This window comes from Pleurodeles waltl, chromosome 2_1, assembly GCF_031143425.1.
Source record: "Pleurodeles waltl isolate 20211129_DDA chromosome 2_1, aPleWal1.hap1.20221129, whole genome shotgun sequence".
Taxonomy (NCBI): Eukaryota; Metazoa; Chordata; class Amphibia; order Caudata; family Salamandridae; genus Pleurodeles; species Pleurodeles waltl.
In genome coordinates this window covers 147,168,141-147,192,377 of record NC_090438.1, presented here as the reverse complement: position 1 = coordinate 147,192,377, position 24,237 = coordinate 147,168,141, and positions in this window count along the sequence as shown.

Sequence of the window (24,237 nt, the reverse complement as noted above, 5' to 3'; positions counted from 1 at the left end):
CTGGCCATTGGCCTTATTTACAATTCATTTGCTCAGAAAGCTGAATTAAAAGTGAATGTGTGGCCTGTGTTTTGACTGCATTCTCTGGATCCCTGGTCTCTAGTTTGATTGTGGTTGTGGGGCACATGTATGTACTTTGGACAGGTTGGATTTGCCTTTTGTTGGGTAAGTCTCTCTTACTGTCGGGTGTATGGCTTTGTGCTGCTGTGAAGGGTTGTGGGTGCGTTGAGGGGTGGGGTGAGTGGGAGGGTATGTAACTATGCCCTTTCTTCCCTTGTTTGGTAGGTTTCGGTACTTACCGTCGTCATCTTCGCCGGCGGTCTCGGTCGTGGAGGTATATGGCAAGGAGAAGGGCTGGCATGATCTGCAGCTCTTTATCCATGTCTGCTTCGGCGTGTTGTGTTAGTCTCCGGTGAGTGTTTCCTTATATTTGGTTTGTTTCCGCCTGGCTTTGTGTGTCGGTGGTTCCCACCCCGGAACTGACAGCGGTCTAGTGGTTCATTATTTGATGGGCGGGTTGGGCCTTTCCGCCGGCCTGTGGGCGGGCTCTGCCGTCATTGTCGCCACTCCTCTGCAGGCGGTGGGTTGTTTTCAGGATGCCTGTGTTAAAGTTGGTTCATTATTTGACAGTTCATTATTTGGCAGTCGGACCGCTCGTCTGTTGGCGGTTTTTACCACCACCGGCAGTGCAGTGTTGACTGCTGTGTTCATAATGAGGGCCTTTATACCCTTAAGGAATGGACATTGCGAGGGCTGGGGAAGAGAGCTTGTTTAACCATATTCCAGTAAGAAACAACAAATCCTATGCACTCCCCTGTAGATAGTGCACGATTTGAGTTCCATTAGTGGGAAATTAACGTATTCTTAAAAGCCCAGGCTTAACCATTTGTTAGGATGCATCATTGATTGTTTAACTTATGGGACAGGGCTAGGTGGCAGCATGGATAACTTAAGTGAATCCCCACCTGCAGTCGGGTCATTCATAAGTCCCACCTCATCAATAACCTGCTTATTAGGAGAACTGGATGCTTTAGTTAGCAAGAGTCCTTATCTGATGATCCTCTCGAGGTATGATTTCGAGAGCAGGTATTGCTGGAACTCTTAAGGTGGATCATAGATTCCAAGACGACTCAGAGGTGATTTTTACTGTTTTTTCCTACACAAATTCAGAGTCTCCAGATGAAGAGTCAATACATTGTTGGGTGTTTTGTGACCTCTCAGTATATCTTTAGATCACACATCTTCCTATTGTCCTTGTGGCAAACGTTGTGTGATGTTTGGTCCAGCTCGTCATGGATTTCTCTCTTCCTTTGGATCCCCCGTCATTGTATCAAGCCCACCACTTGCTTGATTTATGGGATCTGAGTCTATCCAAAGGTGGTTCACTAGGGGCGTAGATGCCTTGGCGTCTTTTTGGGAAGAAGCACAGGGTCTAAATATCAATTACATTTGTGTAATCCCTACTTGGGCAGTTCCTTTTGCCATTGTGAATCATTTCCATCTTTATTTCGGTTCACAAGGTGATTTATCTTTTGACACTATTGTTGTATCTCCTGTCCCGAAGATGATAACATGAAGTTGAGATTCTGTGATTAAATAAACCCTGGGTGTTGCCTTCTACTTTGGAATTGTGTACTTATTTAGGTGTCATTTTGAAAGTTTTTGCAAATACTTAGGTATATCCTCATAAGTAAAAGGCAGGCATGAGAAGAAGGATGAGGATGGAATGTTCAGATTACTTACTGGTAATCGTATTACTCTAGTTCATTCTTCCCTTCATTCCCTTCCCCCATCCTCTTGGCTTGCAGCTTCATTTGAGGATTAGGTGTGGTAAACAGGTGGAATTATGGATAGGGTGTCCCTTGATGGGCTGCGGAAGAATTGTTGGGAAATAATTTGAAAGATGGGTTGAATGTATTACGGAACTGACTGTCAGCGAGGTGGGACTTCATACGTAGAGACCTGGGAAGAGGAAAAATGAATGAGGAGATTATCCGTGAGTCCAAACAGTGTTTAGATTCATTCATAGGATTTTGACTGTAAATGATTGAGAGATAATTTATCTCCAGCTTGGAAAACGGTGGTTAAAAAAAAACAAACAAAAAAAAAAAAACAGACAAACGACTTTCTATGAAACTTTAATATGTGCAACATGTAAAACAACGCTTATGCTATTTAGTGATCCTGTCGTTATAGGCCTCTCACCCTTGATTATAGGTGAATGAATGAAGTATGGCGAATTTTGACTGTTCGGCAATGGATGAAGAACGATACTTGAAGAAAAAAGCACACCCAGCATCAGGAACAACGACCAGAAAAAGTTATTGTGATAGAGGGTAGTGCAGTTCTGATGTATTTCAAGCACTGAAGGTTGTCGCCTTTCTGTTCACAGCTTTTGTGATGTACATAAATATGTAGGGCCCACACGAGGTTGTAATGTTATGTGCACAAAGGACAAATAAAGGCTCGAAAACACCTCGAGATGCATTTTTTGGTATACAGTATATGTACACCGATCTGATAAAGTGCATCTTCCCGTTCCACACGCCTCTTTTTTTTCTCATTGAAATGTGTAGGTGAAAGAGGAAGATGAAAGTAGCCTGATGTGAAGACACAATGCTCTCTCTCCAATCAGTAACAGACTGGAAAAAGAAATCACAAATTATCTGCAAGATGCAGTTGGGAAAGAGGCTCAGAGTAAAGAACCACACAAACAACATGTCAAACATGATAAAGAGTTCAAATTTGAACAGATGTCACTAGCACTGCAGCAGCGGGCAGATTAAATAGCATGGGCTTTGGATAAAATCCAACACAGAGGAAGAAAATATGTAGCGTGTGCCCTGAGGTCTCTGGAGAGTGGGAAGTCCAGAGCCTGTTTACCATAATATTGTTAGCAGTTGCATAAAAGATAACGCTGGTTCTCTTTCACAGAAAATAAGCCTAGGGCCTATTCTTGAAGACTCTGTTGTGCTCCGGCAAGACAGTGTAGGGAGCTGTTGAAGAATACAAATAGCCAAAAGAGAGTATCAATGTTATAAAATGTTGTGATGTTAATTATTGTTTTTTTTCCACCGATATGACGAGGTATTAAAAAGACATATTTTAAAGAGACCAATGAAAATTTTAAACTATTTCGCCGTTCCGTGGAAAATATAAAATCTATTTTAAGGGTATCTGTTAAACATAGGTTTCGACAAAATAATAATGCCCCAAAAATACTGATTTGTAGTTTCTGTTACACCCTATTGTTTGGTTCACCTTGCCCACCTTAACAACCTCCAGGTTGTTTAGACCAAATGTATTTTAACAACACAAAGTGTTTTTCTTTTTATTACTGTTTTTCTTTCCATACAAAGACCCATTTTGAAACGTATTATTCCAGGCCAAAATGTCTAATTACAAAAATAATGATACAAGCATTGGCAATGCCAATAGTTACGACTTATGAATAGTAAGTCATCATTACGCACTCTATCACTCTTCTTTGTGCCTAGTTATCCATTCCTAAATCCACTGACTCATTCTTGCATAAACCCTCTCACACAACCACAATAAGTCGCACAGAAACTCAACAACATATGCACGATAATTAAAAAAAATAAAAGTACAAGAAAGAAAACATTCTTCTGTCTATTCACAGTGGGCATATGTTAAACCTGACAGCCTTAGGGAGGTATTGCCCCTAAAGTTTTACATTCCTTCTTCACTTTTCTGACCTCCTTTTTCCTAGTTTTAGGACTCTGTGCACTTCCCACAGCTAACCAGTGCTAAAGTGCTTCTGCTCTCTCCCATAACTATGGTAACATTGGCTTATCCCCAATTGCCATATTTATTTTACTTATAAGTGCCTAGTAAAGAGAATTAAATGTGCCATGGGCCTGTAAGTTAAATACTGCCTGTGGATCTCCAGCACTGATTTTGCCACCCACTTAAGTAGCCCTTTAACCATGTCTCAGGCCTGCTATTGTAGAGCCTGTAAGGGCAGTTGTGCACTGCCCTGTCAACCTGGCAAAGTAACCCTTTCGCCAGCCCAAACCTTCCCTTTTTATGCAAAGAGTTTAGGTAAGCCCATGACGACCCAGAGGGCAGGATGCAAGGTAATAAAAAGGCAGGACATGTACTTTTAGTTTTACATGTCCTGGTAGTGAAAAGCATCCAAAGTTGTTTTTCACAACTGCAACCTATCTCTCCAATAAGATAACATTGGGTTTACATTATTACAGCTGAGAAAAGTAATTCACAATCTGGAATCAAAATTGAAAATCACAACTTACGGTGAAGTCAGATTTTATATTGCAATTCCAAAAATGCCACTTTTCCGAAGTTGACGTTTTCTTACTTTAACCATTTCATCACTGCTGCCAGTCTCCTATCACTTGTCTGGGGTGAGTGACAGCTGGCCTTTGTATGTTTCCCCCAGTCACACAAAATAGGACTGTAGGTGTGATTTCACAAGCCTTGATGGGCTATCCTGGCAGGACGTGAGGGGGGAGCTGACAACAGCCCCACTTACACCAGAACAGGATGTGTCATGCCTCCACACAAAGGGTTGCATAACCCTCCATAGTGAGTATGGAGACAGGTCAGGAAGGGCAGGACATCTGTGCACTTTAAACACCTGTCTATGAAGTATCCCCCACTTTAAAGGTCCAACTGGGTATAAATACTGAACCACTGACACCATCAACCCAAGACACTTCTGTGCCTATGACTTCTCTGCCAGGAAGGACTGCTGTGCTACTGAAGGACTGCCACTCTGCTGGACTGCTGCTTTGCTGGACTCCTGCCTTGCTGTGCTACCCTGCTGCCTGTGGTTACCCTGCTTGGCTGAAAAGGACTGCATCACTTGAACCCAGAGTGACTCCAAGGGCTAGTTAGCTGGCTTCCTGATCTTAAGTCTCAGAGACATAATAAACTTCCAACCACCCTGCTCCTGCACCTGGACTCTGCTATCTGTGAGTTTGTCCTGCCAAGAAGTGCCACCCCGGTCCTGGACTGTTGGAAGTGGGCCTAAGGTGCTTGCTCCAGTGAAATTGATACATCCTCTGCTACAGGAGCAGAAACATCACATCGTCGCTGGTGCATTGAGAAAATCAACACATCATTCCTACTGGGTGATTCGGAACTGGTGCAACCAGGACCACATCATTGCTGTACCTCATGTCACAAAACTACAGCATTACCCTCAAAATCAACACAGCAGCATGTTTGTTGGAAAATGGGTTATTGTTAAGGGCAGGTAGGTACCTACACTTAGCAATAGGCCACTACCTCCACTTAGGTCCAGTTAGGACTCAGTAAATTAAACCCAGCTCAACCCTTGGTAGCTTGGCAACGAGCGACAAGGCTTAACTTAGGAGTCACAGTGTAAAGCTTTCAAATATCACAAAACAGTAATTAAATAAAACACAGGAAACAGTTTAAAAATCCAAAACCAATTTATAAAAATAGATTATATTTGTATCTTTAAAATGGCACAAAAACAAATAAAATCAGAGAAGGGGAACCGGAGATATGGATTTTTAAAGAATTACTGTTTTTTTAGCGCCTAGAAACAAAAAGCGCCAATCGGGTCATCTGGTTGCACCTCGACCGGGGCAAAGTCAAAGTTTAAGGCCGACCGCGATGGAGCCCGGCTCGGCTACAGGCCGCGGGAGGCCTTGGTCAAAAGTTTACCTTCCCACTTAGTCGTTTTTCAGAAAATTTTCTTCAGCGGGACAAATCTGCCAGTCCAATCAGACCTCCTGGAACCCTTCTCCGTATACGCATCGCGGGAATCCTCGGTGGAGATTTTTACCTTCGGACTTAGTCGTTTTTTCAAGGTGAAAGTCCTTCGACCGGGGTAAACCTGGATCTTGATCTGACGTGCTTGGAGCCCTCCTCGGATACGTTGGCTGGGAGGTCCCGGTCAAATTTGTACGTTCGGACTTAGTCTCTTTTTTGGAGATTTTCTTCACCGGGATGAACCTGCAAATCAGGCCGGGTCGCGGTTGAGGCAAGCCGGCTAGAGTTGCCGCGGAGGGTCGGTCCCTCTATGGAGCTTTTTTTCAAAAGTTCTCCAAACTTCTGGATCTTCTCCCAGATGTTCCTTTAAGGTTCTTTGGGGGTCCACAGCTCACCCCAAGGGTCCAGAAGCTCTGAGATGATCCTTAGGGGTGTGGACTACAACTCCCAGAATGCACCTGGCGCAAACTCTTTTTTGGCCACAGGGCAGTGGTCAGCTGGTTGATTTCTTCAGGAGTTGGTGCAGGGGACTCTGGTTAGCAATTTTTCACCTGTAGCAAATAGGGAGTCCCTCCTTGAACCAGTTGAAGCCAGGGAAAGTCCTTCTTGTGGTGACGCCCAAGTGTGCAGCTGGTGCAGTCCTTCTGAGTGCAGGTTCCAGGTGCAGGCCAGGGTTCCAGCAGGGCAGTCCTTCTTCTCCTTTGGTTCTTCCTTGTTGGAATCTGATGGGGATCTGAGGTGTGGGTGCAGGTCTGCCAGTTTTATCCTTGCTCCTGGGTGAAAAACAGGGGGGGTCCTGATTCTCCAATCAGGTGCAGGGTCCTTCCCCCTGTGATGACCACTTCCTGGGAAGTGGGGCAAAAATCAATCCAAGGAGGCAACATTCTTCAAAAATCCATCATGGCCGAAAATGATTTTTGGAGGTTACATCTGGCTGAGCCCACCCACTGGTGTGGCTAAAAATCATAAACACACCGCACTCCTGCCCTCTCCTAATCTAATCAAGGAGGCACCTAGTAGTCTGGGGTTGCAGGATGTGGGGGTGTTGCTGGGTTGCTCCAAGTGTCCTTCTCTGCCTTTGAAGTGCAGTTTGGCAGCCCTCCCCCTTCGTGTCTCACCATCTGCTGAGGGGAGATTCCCTCCCACAGGCACATTCCTTTGTGTGAAGCCAGGCCACTTCACACCTCATCAAGGCAGCCTGGCCAGGCTGCTAGAGGCTGGCCAATCAGAGCACAGCAGCAAAAAAAATGCAGGGCTGAAATTGGCAACTTTTCAGGTAAAGTTTGATACTCTTTACCTGAACAAGTTATATTAAATCCCACAACTGGAAGTTGTGGGATTTATTACAACAATTAATTTGATACCAAACTGTTGGTATCCATCATTTAAGGAGACTTTAAAAATTTAAATAAAATCTCCCCATTCTATCCTATGAAGGCCATTTACTACAATGAGGGAAAAACGAATCTGGCTGTTTTTACCTCACCAAAAAACTACTTTTATAAGGTCCCTGCTTATAGTTACATGGCACCCAGCCCTGGGGGCACATAGGGCACACCTTATGGGTGAGTTATATGTAACAATAAGGTAGTTTAAGACTTTGAAACTACTTTGAATTCCAAAGTCGAATTTGCATATAACTTTAATTTAAAAGCAGCCAGCAAGGCAGGCCTGCCTTTAAAATGACACTGAGCACCTCAGCAGTGCACCTATGGGTGCACTACCTATGCTGTGGTCCCTAAACCTACATGCCCTACCATATACTAGGGACTTATAGGTAGGTTGACTTAGCCTATTATAATTAGCCTACTTTGCATATCCATTTTACACAGAGCACTGGCCCTGGGACTAGTAAGCAGTACCCGGGGCACAGCCAAGAGTCAGTATCCACCAGTACCTGTCCAAAAAGTGTGGGGGTGACCAGGGCAAAAAGGAGGACTTTCCTACAATTATGCAAAAGAGCCATGGAAAAACAAAGGATTTACCTGCGGTTATGTTTGATGTAATAAAAAGAGTAGAAAATCGTCAGGTCATAGTATAGTCAAGTGAATTGCCATGAGAGAAGTAGATGAGAATGACCCAAGCATAAAAGATTCCATTAAAAACGGTTTTCTGTTATTAGTGAGACCACCCTGAATGGTATAGGTAGAAAAGAAAAAAAATTATAAATACCCTCTGGTATGGAAGAAGTCAAAATGTGTTGGGTCAAATTCTTGTGGAGTCACAAAAGAGGCCATGATAATCCTAGAAGTAAATGTAATTCAAATGAATAGAAATATAATCACATGGAGGGCAGAATTGTTTTAGAAATAACCAGGTCAGTGGGGTCTCACCTCATAGAAGTAGCCAATGTATGTGCCAGATTTCTCTAATGCCGGAAAACGCCAAATAGGGCATGCAGTTTTATGCCACTGTTCATCTGCAAGTAGAAACTAAGGAAGCACTACACAGCCTGGCACATCTGATACAAATCACGGCCATATTGTTAAGGAACAGATTGTGGGAAGTATAATTAAACAACAAAACACGGACAGCAGTAGCTGTCACAGCATTAACCCCTTCCCTGCCAGGACTTTTCCCCTCCTGTGGCGAGCTTTTTTTTGGCTATTTGGGTCAGTTCTCGCTTAGGCCCTCATAACTATTTCTCCATATAAGCTACCCATGCCAAATTTGCATACTTTTTTCCAACATTGTAGGGATTCTAGAGGTACCCAGTGGGTTCCCCTGAAGGAGACAAGAAATTAGCCAAAATACAGCGACATTTTCATTTTTTTAAAAAATTTTGGAAAAAAGGGCTGTAGAGAAGGCTCGTGTTTTTTTCCCTGAAAATGGCATCAACAAAAGGTTTGCGGTGGTAAAATCACAATCTTCCAAACTTTGAGGAACAGGCAGACTTGAATTAGAAAATGCCTTTTTTCAACACAATTTTTGCATTTTACTGGGACATACCCCTTTTTTGCTATTTTGTGTGCTTTCAGCCTCCTTCCAGTTAGTGACAGAAATGGGTGTGAAACCAATGCTGGATCCCAGCTAAACATTTCTGAAAAGTAGACAAAATTCTGAATTTAGCAAGGGGTCATTTGTGTAGATTCTACAAGTGTTTCTTACAGAAAATAACAGCTGAAATAAAAGAATATTGAAATTGAGGTGAAAAAAAACAGCCATTTTTCTCCACGTTATACTCTTTAACTTTTTCCTGCGATGTCAGATTTTTGAAAGCAATATACCGTTACGTCAGCTGGACTCTTCTGGTTGCAAGGATATATAGGGCTTGTAGGTTCATCAAGAACCCTAGGTCCCCTTGGTACCGAGAGCCAATAAATGAGCTGCATCTTGCAGTGGGTTTTCATGGAAACAATGTAGAGAAAGACAAGGGGCAATAACACTTGTTTTGCTGTTCTGTGTTCCCCCAAGTCACCTGATAAAAAGGGTACCCCACTTGCATGGGTAGGCCTAGCTCCAGTGACAGGAAATGCCCAAAACACAACGCAGACACATCACATTTTCACAAAGAAAACAGAGCTGTTTTTTGCAAAGTGCCAAGCTGTGGACTTTGGCCTCTAGCTCAGCCGGCACCTAGGGAAACCTAGCAAACCTGTGCATTTCTGAAAACTAGACACCTATGGGAATCCAAGATGGGGAGACTTGTGGGGCTCTGACCAGTTTCTGTTACCCAGAATCCTTTGCAAACCTCAAAATTTGGCAAAAAAACACTTTTCCCCCACATTTTGGTGACAGAAAGTTCTGGAATCAGAGAGAAGCCACAAATTTCCTTCCACCCAGCATTCCACTAAGTCTCCTGATAGAAATGGTCCCTCACATTTTGTGGGTAGGCTTACTGCCCGCAAAGGAAAATGCCCCAAAACACTATCTGGACACATAAAAATTATCAAACACAAAACTACCTGTTTTTGCGGGGGGGTCACCTGAATTTTTGGTCCTGCCCTCAGCAGCCATCTAGGGAAACCTACCAAACCCAAACATTTCTGAAAGCTAGACACCCGAGGGAGTCAAGGGAGGTGTGACTTGTGTGGATCCCCCAATGTTTTCTTAACCAGAATCCTCAGCAAACCTCAAATTAAGCTAAAGAAATCAAATTTTCCCAAATTTCTGTGTGAGATCACGGCAAGGGACACATTTCATACCACCCAACGTTCCCCTCAGTCTCCCGGTAAAAATGATACCTCATTTGTGTAGGTGGGCAAAGTGCTTGTGACAAGGAAGAGCCAAATACATGTCAAAATTTAGGGGGAACCTATGAGGGTCCAAAATTGCAGTTTGAAAACAAACATTTTTAGGCTGGCAAGTGCAGCTGAATTTTTATCGGTATAGATGAGACAATGCTGGGTGGTAGGAAAAATGTGGGAAAAATGTGGGGGAAATGTGTGATTACCAGCTAAGTTGGAGGTTTGCAGGGCATTGTGGGTAAGAAAATGGTGCAGGGTGCATGTGAAACACACCACCCTGGAATGACCCAGATGTTTAGTTTTCAGATGAGTCTAGGTCTTGTGGATTTTTTTTACATGGCAGCGGCCCAAAGTCCATAAATTGCAGCCCTCACCATTCCAAGTGTGACCATTTTGAGAGTTAGCCAAGCTCTCATGGCCCAAATGTAAAACCAAAACCCAAAATAATCAAATGTCTTCTTGCTTGCTGTGGGATAAGATGTTTTAGAGTGTGTGGGAGAGCTGAAAGACTGTTACCCCCTTCAGTTGGGGTAGGGGCATAACCAGGCCCATACTGGTTGGTAGCCACCACCCCACTATTTATTGTTTTGTTTTAATTCCCTGGCATCTAGTAGACTTTATGCCCCTTCCCCTGGGGTGTGGATCAAGGGTAATTGCCCCATCTGCCCACTGGTGAGCAGAACAGCTTTTGCGCCATTTATTTGGAGTGGGGGTGTGGCCATACCCCCAACCTCTTATTTTGGAAAAAAAACTTCCCTGGTCTCTGGTGGGCTTTCTGCCCCCTCTTGGGGGCAGATGGGCCTTCCAAAAATAGGGTCATCTGCCCCCAAGGGGAGTAGAAATGGCCAAAAATAAATCCCCTCTCCCCCCCCCACCCGGGGAGCGACCCTTGCCTAAGGGGTCGCTCCCCACCTCTAAAAAAAAAAAAAAAAAAATCCGTCGTGCTTTGGCCCAATAACAATAGGCTGATGGGGCAGAAATGGCCTAAAATAAATCCCCCCCACCCCCGGGAAGCGACCCTTGCCGAAGGGGTCGCTCCCCTTATGCCAATTTGTTTTTGAAAATAAATCCCTGGTGTCTAGTGGGCATTTCAGAAGCAGGATCGCTTTACGACGCGTCTTCTGAAATGATCTGAGAGACTTCAAAGTCTTTCCTTCTCTTTGAAACCTCTCAGGCCCCCATCACATGAGCTTGCTGATTTATGGTAGGTTCCCACTTAAGTGTCAATAATTTGAGGGCATCCAATTGCCAGTTATCCAAAAAAGTTCCATAAAGAATTGAGAAAATACTCCAGGATATGTAATCCAAATGAAGTTTTATTAGTCAAAAGTAAATGGCTCCATATTATACAGCAAGTAAATGAAACATAGAACAAAGTAGGTACGCATCCAACACGTGTTTCGCCCTGTGGGGTGCATTCATAAGGGGTTTCTCAAGGCTGTAGAAAATGAGATGGAGTCAAATTAAGAACGGTATACAGAGAAATCATTAAGGTCTAAAGATCAAGAAACACCAAAGAGATGAAGACCCAAGGTTTGTGAAGGAATACTTGCATCTGCATACTGACTTATCTGTGAGATTCTATCCAAAGGAAGATGAAGTTAAAAACCATGCAATAGTGGTGTAGTAGTGTAGTGTGGTCAGTTTTACGTATATTTTGCGCATTCGCTTCAGGCCTTAGGCCTCTGTGCACTTTGCCCTAAATATATTTTATTCATTTGCTAACAGCTTAGAGTCTCTGTGCACTTTACTCGAAATGCTTTCTATTAGGCTTCGTACTGTTATTTTACAGAATAGCCAGTTCCACGGTGTTGTTTTTTATTCATATCACACTGTTTTGCCTACTTCAGCACTGGAGTTCTTCATAACATATTCACTCTGTGCTTTAGTCAAGGATACAGTCTGGTACATTGCCGATAGACGTGGTAGGAGTCTAGACTTGCCATTCCTGCGCAGGAACATTTTGTGATCACGATGACATGTTAGTTATAAAATCACTTCCTTGTCCCAATACATCAAGAGGGAGATTCCGACCAGGGAACCACAACTAGACGCTGACTGCCTCGTTGCAGATGCTGAACCAGATCACAGGCCTTTGCTCAGGTATGAGTGTGTCCGTCTCCCTAGTGATACAGAAAGGCAAGCTGAAAGCTTAACATGCTGTGCTCTAAATAGAACAAGCAGAGGGAGAGTAGAAACGGTTAGGAATTATGATAGCTTTATTTCTATGTTTTACTCTCCTGGTTACTATATCAATCCTACTATGTTGTATTGTTCTGGTTATTGCGGCTCACGCCTTAATATCTAAAATACAGTCGTTTTATTAAAACATTATATAAAACTTATACTGTCTTTGTCATTTGTATATGAGACCATATTGTGAATGAGAGAGTTGGTTTGGATCTGAGTGACCACGACTTCCCTGAGAAGTTCCTAAGATGTCATGCGCTCGGCTGCCCAATCATTTCTTCCCCGTGGGAGAAATGAGGCACTGCTAGTTAGCCGGAGCAACAACCGGATTTAGGGTGACAGAGTTCCTTACACGTGGGTCAGACTCAGTCCCCCACACCGTTATCGATCCTGCTGCCTAGAAATCCAGTAGTCTCATTTAGAATAATGCGCACGCTGACGTCATCAGACGTCACTGGGGGGGTCTCGTAGGTCAGGGCCGGAAGAGGAAGGGCTTCCCCTTCCATCTCTGCCTTGGGGGGGTGGGAGGCAAGTGCTCCCTCTTAGCTCAGTAGATGTAATGGTTATTGCATGTTTTCTTGTTGGATTGATACATGAATATCTCCTTGTTTTTTGTCTGTGATGCCCTTGGTGCTACCTACTGACTCACTAACTCAGGTCCTAATTTAGATTTGGTGTCAGGAAATGGAATTTAAGAAGGGGACTTAGAGGCCCTAAAGTTGTCAACCGTCAAGCAGCCAATTGGGATGTGTGAGGAAGAGAAGCTCTGCATGACTTCTGCCTGAAAACAGGGTTGAAGGAGAAGGCATACCAGCCTCCTAGCGGGGTAAGAGTACAAAACCCAAGAAATCCAAGACTACCTGTCCCTGGAGCACTATCGCCTGCTGTACCCTGTGAGGAAGTGGAAAGTGCTGGAATAAAAGATGTTCAATGTAAGATCCTGGCAACTGTATTTATGAAGCGAGGTGTAAGGAAAAAAGGCTTTTGCACCGATCAAATCACAATCACAAATACAAGTCCCATCCTCACTGCTGATCACCGATGTTAGAAATGGGTTCTTTGGTTGGCAGTCAGGTTACCCCCTGTCCAAGCATGGGCCCTCACTCTAGTTAGGATAAATCACACACAATCCAAATTATCCTATGCACACCCTCTGGTAGCTTGGCACTGAGCAGTCAGTAAAGTATTTGTAAAATAAATCATACAATAACACAGTAGAACACCACAACAATACACCACACAGTGTTTAGAAAAATATATAATATTTATCTGATAAACTGCAGGTCAAAACAATTAAAATACAAGAAGTATATTTTGGAATATCTCTGTAAAAATGATATAAAGTGTCTTGAGTCTCTTAAAAGCAATAAATGTCTCTTTCGAGCACAAAGCACCTGGTTTGCGTTCAAAATCTCCTCAAAGAACCACATAGGAGGAGATGTGTGGAAAACAGGGAGGTGTGCATCGATTACTTGGGCCGCACACGGCGATGCGTCGTTTAGTTTTAATGCAGGGAAGTCTTTGCGTTGATTTCCGGCGCTCAGTCTTGGATCCTTTTCGGGTTGCGGGGTTTTCGGACGTCCCGGGGATGATGCGTGGATTTCCGGTGCTGACAGGAGGAAGTTACAGGGGCTGCGATAATCCGGTGGGCATTGTGTGAACTTTGGCAGGTGCAGCGTCGATTCCTCTCTGGAAGTCAGGCTGCGTCGTTCCGGCTTGGCTGTGGGTCAATCTAGTGGGCCATGCGCCAAATTTCCGGTCACTACACTGGCGCTGCTTCGATCTTCTCATTGTGAAGTTAGACTGCGTCATTCCAGTTTGGAGTGCGGTGAATTTTTCACCGCGATGCTGGCTGTGCAACATTTCTGGCAGGCTGTGTGTCGATTGCCGCTGCACTAGGAGTCCTTCTTGTAGAGATGAAGTATTTATGGTCCTGAGATCTCAGGGAACAGGAGGCAAGCTCTATCCAAGTCCTTGGAGAGCACTTCTCAGCACCTCCAGAGAGCAGCAAGGCAGCAGTCCTTCACAGAAAGCAGTCAGGTTAGTCCTTTGGGCAGCCAGGCAGTTCTTCTGGGCAGGTTGCAGACTCTGGTTCAGGTTCTCTTTGAAGTGTGGAAGACTTCAAAGAGTGGCTTAGAAGTGCACAAGGTCCTCTTTCAGTTCAATCCTGTCTGCCAGAGTCACAGTAGGGGGGTGTGGCAGTCCCTTGTGTGAGGGCAGGCTACTGTCCTTTGACATGTAAGTGTCAAGTCCTCAACCTTTCCAACCCAGAAAGATCCATTCAAAATGCAGATGCATGCAAGTGAGGCTGACTATCCTGTGTTTGGGGTGTGTCTGAGTGAATGCACAAGGGAGCTGTCAACTGGACCCAGCCAGACGTGGATTGTGAGGCACAGAAGGATTTAAGTGCAGAGAAATGCACACTTTCTAAAACTGGCATTTCCAAAATAGTAATATTAAATCCAACTTCATCAGTCAGCAGGATTTTGTATCACCATTCTGGCCATACTAAATATGACCTTCCTACTCCTTTCAGATCAGTAGCTACCACTCAAACAGTAGATTAGGATAGCCCCAACGTTAGCCTATGAAAGGAACAGGCCTCACAGCAGTGTAAAGATGAATTTAGGAGTTTTACACTCCCATGACATGCAAACTACACAGGTACATGTCCAGCCCGTTGCCTACACAGCACCCTGCCCTATGGGTTACCTAGGATATACCTTAGGGGTGACCTATATGTAGAAAAAGGAGGGGTTTTAGGCTTGGCAAGTACATTTAAATGCCAAAGCCGAATTTGCAGTGAAACTGCACACACAGGCCTTGCAAGGGCAGGCTTGAGACATGGTTAAGTAGTTACCTAAGAGGGTAGCACAATCAGTGCTGCAGGCCCACTAATAGCATTTAATCTACAGGCCCTGGGCACACATAGTGCACTTTTTTAAGGACTTATAAGTAAATTAAATAATCCAATTGGGCATGATCCCATGTTATCATGTTTAAAGGAAGAGACCATACACACTTTAGCACTGGTTAGCAGTGATAAAAAGCGCAGAGTCTTAAAACCAACAAAAATAGTATCCAAAAAGTGGAGGGAGGCAGACAAAACATTAGGGGTGACCACCCTAAGGCTGTCAGGTCAAACATTTACTATCATAAATTAAAATCTAATTATTCATTTTTTAAATTAACTATGAAACCTTACGTTCACTCTCCTGCTTCTGTCAGTCAATGATATACTCTGTCCACTATAGGAACCTTGAGACACAACTCTTCTGTCAGATACATCCTGAAAATCATACTGTACTTAGACTGGTGCATTACTATTCTCACAGTTAAACTCACTGTTTACTTTCACCAATATATTTACCATTGACTCTAATCACATTTCGCTCACCACTTCAACCTCTCCTGGCCATCTACATTTTGACAATCCTTTCAACCCATGAACTCATTCATTATGCCATACCCAGTCCCGGTATTTTCCTTCATCTCTGCACTTAGTGACCACATGTTTCTCATCCTCTGTTTCATCCTTGATAAGCTTCAGCTTTAGATTGAATATTCTTGTCCATTGTTCAATCTGAACTGAGCTGCTAACTCCTTAACCAAAGAGTAACACATTTTAAGCACCAGAAAACAAACTTTCATAACCTCAAATGGATATTTACTAGTGACACTATTTAGACCTGTTTGATGGGACCACAACATACTCTGAGTTGCCAGGATACATCCACCTGGTTCCTTATTGCCCACTGCACACAGTTCACCGACATATGATTCATATTCTCCACCAGCCCATTGACTTGAGAATAATACAGTGCAATCCTTTTGTGATTAATACTGCATGTATTAAAAAAAATCATCTCCTTGGACCTGGACTGGACCCCTTTGTCAGACACCAACTCTCTCTAAGAAAGGTTCTCTTGAAAAATGTGATGATGGAACTGGTGATCCATCCTTCAAAAGCTCAACCTCCCACCATTTGCATTAATCTCATCCTTTCTCTCCGGCAGAACTCAGAGAGTCCGACTCTCACCCTTCCGCTCCAAAGCCACCAACCTCATCTGCGGCGTCCCCCAAGGCTCCTCACTCAGCCCAACGTTGTTCAACGTCTACATGCCCCCCCCTCGCACAACTGGCCCGCCAACACAACCTCAGCATCATCTCCTACGCCGACGACACTCAGCTCGTCCTCTCCCTGACCAAAGATCCTCTCACCGCCAAAACCAACCTCCACGAGGGACTGAAATCCATCACCGAGTGGATGAGCAACAGCCGCCTGAAACTTAACTCCGACAAAACGGAAGTCCTCATCCTCGGGCGCACCCCCTCGGCCTGGAACGACTCTTGGTGAACCACCGCCCTCAGCCCCCCACCCACCCCAGCCGGCCACGCATGAAACCTAGGCTTCATCCTCGACTCCGCTCCCACCTTGTCGAAACAGGTCAACGCTGTCTCCTCTTCCTGTTTCAACACCCTCCGCATGCTCCGCAGGATCTTCAAGTGGATTCCAACAGGAACTAGAAAGACGGTGACCCAAGCCCTCGTCAGTAGCAGACTCGACTACGGCAACGCACTCTACACAGGCATCCCAACTAAAGACATCAAACGACTCCAACGCATCCAGAACGCATCCGCCCACCTGATCCTCGACGTACCCCGCCGGTGCCACATCTCCCCCCACCTGAAGAACCTCCACTGGCTCCCCGTGGACAAGAGGATCACCTTTAAACTCCTCACCCACGCACACAAGGCACTGCACAACACCGGACCCACCTACCTGAACTCCAGACTCAACTTCTACGTTCCCTCACGTCAACTACGCTCTGCCAACCTTGCCCTCGCCATCGTCCCCCGAATCCAGCGCAAGACCTCTGGCGGCAGATCCTTCTCCTACCTCGCCGCCAAGACCTGGAACTCTCTCCCCACCTCACTACGCCAGACCCAGGACCTCCTCACCTTCAGGAGACTCCTCAAGACATGGCTCTTCGAACGATAGCAGCACCCCCGTCCCCCCCTCAGCGCCTCGAAACCCTAACGGGTACATAGCGCACTTTATAAATCTATTGATTGATTGATTAATAGTGGACCAATACGATTGCATACTTCAGCCTGTGTGGAAAAGTACTGAAAGGACCAATAAAGTCAACAGCCAACTTTGAAAATGGTCCATCAGGCAATTCCATGGGCTTAGGCTGAGGTGTCACAGTTTTGAGAAATATATCAATGGCAGAAGAGCTCACACATGCCAGACATCTTGAACAATACCTGCATTTATACTAGGTCACAAATAAACAGATTTAATTTTCCTCTTAGTAATGGTCTGCCTGAAATGCCTTTCATGCTCACTTGGATGATTTTGGCTCTTAATAGCGTAACATATTGTTTTCCACCATTAATAATTCATCTGCAACTATGAAATTAAATGAAACATAGTATTATGGAAGACTTTAATGACCACATGGCATCTTGGCACTGCTGCTGCAACCAGGTAAACAACTGATGAAAAAATAAAATTAAAAGAACAACCAGGTTTTTAGGGCCTTCCTAAAGGAGACCAGGTTAGACATTGCCTCAATGTGTAGAGGGAAGGAGTCCCAGACTTCGGCAATGCATAATTCAAAACTTCTGGCACCCCAGGAAGATTGTCTGGCCTTTGGAACCACAACGTTCATTGTTGGGGAGGAGTGCAATGTTCTAAAAGGTGTATACCAAATACATTTGCACTTAAAAAAAAGCAGGACCAGAATTATGAAGATCCTTAAGTGCCACACATAAGGCTTTAAACTCAATGTGTTTTCTTATTGGTAACCAGTGTAGTTTGATTAAAGCCTGTGAAGCAGATTAGTGTTTGGGAATTTTCAGCAGCAATCGAGCAGCTGCATTTTGCAGGATTTCTAGATTACTAAGGTATTTGTTCTTCATATTCAGGTACAAAGCATTGCAGTAATCCACTTTTGAAAGAATAAGAGCAGGGGCCACTGTATTTTGATATTCACAGGGAATAATTGAGAGCACTTTTTCTAATGCTCTTTAAAGTAAAAAAAGAAGATGAGGTTACAGCTTTGTTTGAAATTCCTAGATTTCATACTTTAGTAACTGGGGATAGTCGAGTGCTGAGTTCTTGTGGCTACAAGCATGAGGTCTTGAAGGAGGTGTCATTTCCAAAAACAAAAACTTCAATTTTTTTCTGCACTTAACCTCAGGCAGTTTTTAGTCCACTAATTACTGATCTGCAACCCTCAGTTATGAACCCTAACAGCGGTGTAGGCAACAATTTGTGTCTCGTCTGAATAGGATATTACAGAAAAACTAAAGGTAATCCTAACCAGGGTAGTAACATATAGATTAAATAAGGTGGTACTTAGGGAAGATCCCTAAGGCACCCCGCATCTAAGGGAGACAAATTCATTCCACGTGACAAATTGTTCTCGTTCTGTAAGAACAGATTTCAGAAGTGCCAGAGCTGCTCCCTTTATTCCAATGTTAGAGAGACGGTCAATCAGCAGCACATGGCTGATGGTGTCAAAAGCCTCTGAAAGATCTAATAGGATGAGAGCTGCCCTTCCACCTGTATCAAGGGTTACTTTCACTTTTCAGCAGTGACAGTCAAAGCCGTTATGCTCGCTCTTCAAGAAAGTAAGAGATATTAAGTAAGTTGCTAGAATTTAACTTCTGGCCTCTGTTAACGTTTTACCTTCACACTTAGGCTGTCTGTTCTAAATTAATAGCTTTTTCAGCTATTTTGGCCAGAAAAGGAAGGTGTGACATAGGCTGGTAGCGGATGGGGTCTTAAGGATTAAGATTAGGCTTTTTACATAATGAAAGAATGGATGCTCTTTTCCATTCTTTGGGAAAATATCCCTGACTGTACATAGGCCCTCATTCTGACCCTGGCGGTCTTTGACCGCCAGGGCGGAGGACCGCGGGAGCACCGCCGACAAGCCGGCGGTGCTTCAATGGGGATTCCGACCGCGGCGGTAAAGCCGCGGTCGGACCGGCACCACTGGCGGGGTCCCGCCAGTGTACCGCGGCCCCATTGAATCCTCCGCGGCGGCGCAGCTTGCTGCACCGCCGCGGGGATTCTGACCCCCCCTACCGCCATCCAGATCCCGGCGGTCGGACCGCCGAGATCCGGATGGCGGTAGGGGGGGTCGCGGGGCCCCTGGGGGCCCCTGCAGTGCCCATGCCACTGGCATGGGCATTGCAGGGGCCCCCGTAAGAGGGCCCCTACATGTATTTCACTGTCTGCTGCGCAGACAGTGAAATACGCGACGGGTGCAACTGCACCCGTCGCACAGCTTCCACTCCGCCGGCTCGATTCCGAGCCGGCTTCATCGTGGAAGCCTCTTTCCCGCTGGGCTGGCTGGCGGTCTGAACGAGACCGCCCGCCAGCCCAGCGGGAAAGTCAGAATTACCGCCGCGGTCTTTCGACCGCGGAACGGTAACCTGACGGCGGGACTTTGGCAAGGTCAGAATGAGGGCCATAGTGTCAAAGATGTCCTTGAGGTGAGCACATAATATCTCTGGGCCAACTGAATAATTTTGGGGGGTAGAGGTCTAAGGGGAACCAGAGTAACTGTAATGAGCAAGATCTAAAACCTGGTGAATGGTGAGTGTGGAAAAAGAGTACAATATGTCTGTATAAGTGGGAAGAGAGGTCTCCTCTCAGAAGTTTAAAGCCACAATCTCATTTGCATCAAACAGGTTATGAACATCTTCAACTTTGGCCTGCAAAATAGAACCACAGTATCACAGAAAGGTTGTATTGGAAAGTTGATTATTGTAAGGGCAGGTAAGTACCTACCCTTAGTACTAGGCTACAACCCCCTACCAGGTCCAGTCAAGGTCTCAAGAAATTAATCCTAGCTCAACCCTTGGTAGCTTGGCAATGAGCAGTTATGCTTAACTTAGCAGACAGGTGTGTAAAGCATTTGAGATCAACAAGACAGCGAACAAGTAAAACACAAAAACCAATAGAAATACAACAGCAATTTATAAAAATAGATGATATTTTTATCTTTAAAATGACACCAAAATGACAAAAAAAGCAAATAAAGGGAACCAGAGATATAAATGTGTAAATATTATGGGGCCTCACTACGAGGCTGGTGGTCTTAAGACTGCCAGCCTCGCTGTTGCAGTCAGGACCACAGTTGCTCTGGTGGTCTGACCACCACATTGAGAACCTGACAGTTAAACCACCAGGGTAACGCCAGCTCCACCAGGATCGATGAACCCGATGGCTGGGTGGTGGTGGAGATTGCAATCAGCTAGGGCGGTTCCCCCTGCCCAGCACCACTGCAGTGTTCACTGTCTGTTGGACTGGAGCACTCTGCGGTGGCAGGCTTGCTCCCAGCTGGATTACAAGCCGGAGATGAGACCTTCACACTTAGATGTTTTCTTAAAGATTTTTTTATTTGCCGGGACAAAGTCATAAATTGAGGTCGACTTCGCAGGAGTCCTCTTCGGGTATGCTGTGTGGTAGGTCTCAGTCAAGTTTTCTACGTTCAGACTTAGAAACTTTTTCGCTACGGAATCCTTTGTCCAGGACCAAGTCGAAAGTTAAGGCAGCCCACGATGGAGCCCTCCTTGAACACACTACGCGCCAGGTATCAGTCAAACGTTTACCTTTGGAATTAGAAACTTTTTTGTAGCTTTTCCTCCCCTACAAAGCATGACCCTCCTCAGCAAGCCGATTTCAATGTGACGTCGTCAGATTGCCTTTCCCCAAGCCTCTGGTCAAATCTTGGAATTCTGGATCTTCAAAGTTTTTCAGGTTAGGCCGGGTTGCGGTTGACGTTGGCCGGCTTAACTCTCGCTGTCGGGACGGTCCACTTCTGGAGTTTTTTTTTCAAAGTTGCTCCAAACTTCTGGATCTTCTTCTAGAAGTACTTTGAAGGTCCTTCAAGTATCCACAACCCACCGTAAGATTGGATTTAAACTTCCAGAATGCACCTGCTCCAAGTCCCAAAATGACCACTGGTCAGCGGGGCTATTTTTGCAGGTCTTGATGCAGGGGATTCTGGTCAGCTCCTTCCTACCTGTAGCTTATAGGGAGTTTCTTCTTGGAGTTGTAGAAGTAAGTCAAAGTCCTTTTCTTGATGAAGCGCAAAGTGTGCAGCTGGAGCAGTCCTTCTGAGTGCAGTGTCCAGGTGCAGGAGAGGGGTCCAGCAGGGCAGTACTTATTATTATTGTCTTTTTCCAGTAGGGATCTGAAGTGTGGGACAGCTCTGCCATATTTATCCTTGCTGCTTGTGTGGCAAGCAGGGGGGTAATCTTATCCAATCATGTGCAGGCCACCACAGTCTTGAGTGACCACTTCCTCGGAAGTGTGGCAAAAATCAATCCCAGGGAGCAACATCCTCCAAAATACAAGATGGAAAAAATTAAATCTTAGAGTTTAGATCTTGCTGAATCCGCCAACTGGTGTCGCCAAAACCCCCTGAACACACCCCTTTCCAGTCCTCTCTTAATCTAATCAGGGGGGAACTGGCTGGCTGGGGCTGCAGGAAATGGGGAAGGTCCAGATACTCTCGCAAATGTCCTTTGAAGTCCAGTTTGGCTGCTTTTCCCTATCCAGTTCTACCATCTACTGAGGCAGATCGTCTCCCAACAGATGCTTCCTTTGTTTCAGCTGAGGCCACTTCACACCTCATCAAGGCAGCCTGGATCAGGCTAACAGAGGCTGACCAATTGGAGAAGGGCACTACATTGCTGAAGTTGACAACTTTTAGCAAGAGTACTAAAACTCTTTTACTGTTCAAGTTATATTAACTTCAACAGTGGCAACTTGTTGGATTTATTATAAATTTTAATTTGATACCAAACATGCAACTTCATGTGGAAAATAGGAGTTTATTATTTTAAAATAAGGTCTCTCCATGTTAGCCTATGGAGACCACTTCATTGGGGAAAACTGGCCAATGTGTATAAGAGAGTAACAGATTATTTATCTGAGTGGTTCTCAAATAGATACTAAAATCTTCAAGTATACTGTCATTAGCGGACTTGATTTATGACAGTTTCAAAAGTCAGCAAACTGGTGAATTAGATAATTTTCTTCCCTAGTGACCGCACGTTTATTAGAGCACAAAAATAGGTTCACTGAATTTCCATGTGACAAGTATCACTAGAGCCACTAGGGCTGTTAACATCTAATTGGCCTTTGGAGCTGTAAGTGTTTAATTGGCCTTGCCATGAAGATAAATTACACACTGGACAGCTAGAGGTGAACATGAAAAATTGAGGATCAAATTTTAAACAACAGTTGGCCTTACCAAAGGAGTTCTATTCCAGCAGCTCATTTCTAGTGTATCTTACCTGGGAAGACAAATGGGACTGGAACCGACAAGGGAGAGTGGTGCTAGGCACTGTTTGGATGCAGATGGGCACAGATGGGCTTGCTTTTGGAGCACCAGTGGAACACCCACTGCAGGAGTCCACATCACGGGCACACAATGAAGCTGGTTAAGTAACCCGCCATCCAGAGGGTGGGTGGATCAGGGGACATGGTGGGTGAGCGCTACTCAGCACAATTCTAAAACAGTGAGGGCTAATTAAAATTGAGATCTCGAATCCAGCAACCCCTCTATGCTAGCAACATGCTCCCCTGTGGAGCACAGTACTAGTAAAAACAAGTCAAATTTAAACAAAAGGGGTGAAATAGAAAACAGAAAATAATTAAAATGGCACCAAATCCTTGCATAGGGTGCCCAGCCAGCGAGAGAAGGAGACTCTACAATAAGGTTGTAGATTCAGATGTAATTATTGTTTTCTTTTGGACATCCTTCTGTAACTTATTTCTGAATTCCAATTACATCTTTATCCAAATTCAAGCAACCATACCATTCTTCTTCAGTGAAATAACTTTCACTGCAAACATCAATTCTAGAAATCAAAACCTCATCATCATCCTTCTCATCATGTACACTTGGTAAGCTCAAAGATATAGGTGACCTTGACAAATAATCATCTCTTATTTTCCTCCCACCAGGTAAATGTTGAATGTCCAGGTTATACCGCAACAATTTCAAGCTTTTCTGGGCATATTATGTTTGACTATACATCCATCAAGTATCCTCAATAAAAGGTATGTAATCTGTCATTGTTATGAATTTCCTCCCTAACACTTGAAAAATCTTTATATAAAACTGGCATAAAATTCACATACATGTACAAATGATGCATCTGATCTTTATTGTCTGGGATAGAGGCATTCCTAATGGCTTCAAACAACCTAGGACATGATTCCACACCATGTTCGGACATAACATTACCTTATAACTCAATGCTTGATTTAGCAAACTCACAGGTACTTATGTTAGCTACAATCGCAGCTTGGTTCATGATTCTCCAGCACAGCTAGAATCCATCTGTTATGATCACGAATATCCTTAGCTGCAATAAGAATATCATCATGGAAAGTGACCACTCCTTTGATGCGATACAAATGGGCTTCATAATCTGTTGAGAAATCAAAAGCCCGAAGCCAACCCAAACAACATTCTCTGGAATTGAAGTGAACCGAATAGGGACACAAGAGCTGTGGGAAGTCTGGATAACAGATTTAATTCAACCTGGTGGTAGACAGATGCCAATTTGATTCTATTAAATATGTGTGCACCAACAAACATTGTTACAATGTTGTCAATGCAAAGTAAAGAGTGGGAAGGGAATCCACCCAAATCATTCTATTCAAGCTTCTAAGATCAATACAAGCTCTCAATTTACCATGTCTCTTCCTAGCAATAACTAAAGGAAAAAGCCACAGAGATGAATCCACTGGCTCAATAAATTTGTCAACACACATTTTCTGTACTAAATCTGCAAAATCCTCCATAATACTGAATGGCACATTTCTCTACTTTTGCTTGACAGGAGTGGCAGCATCTTGAACACAACGTTTGTGCTTTAAGCATCTAATCTTAACTAACCTGCTGCTTAACACTACTTTGAACATCTCAACCCACAGATTATTGTTAGTATGATCAGGATATGGATGTGGCTGTAAGTCTCGACCAACTACTGATACTTGTACCTTCCTTGCATGTCTCAACATGGTTTCAAAAAGGTGTTTGTGATACCATCCTAAAATGTTCATCTCTTTCTTAGTTCCATTAAAGCACAA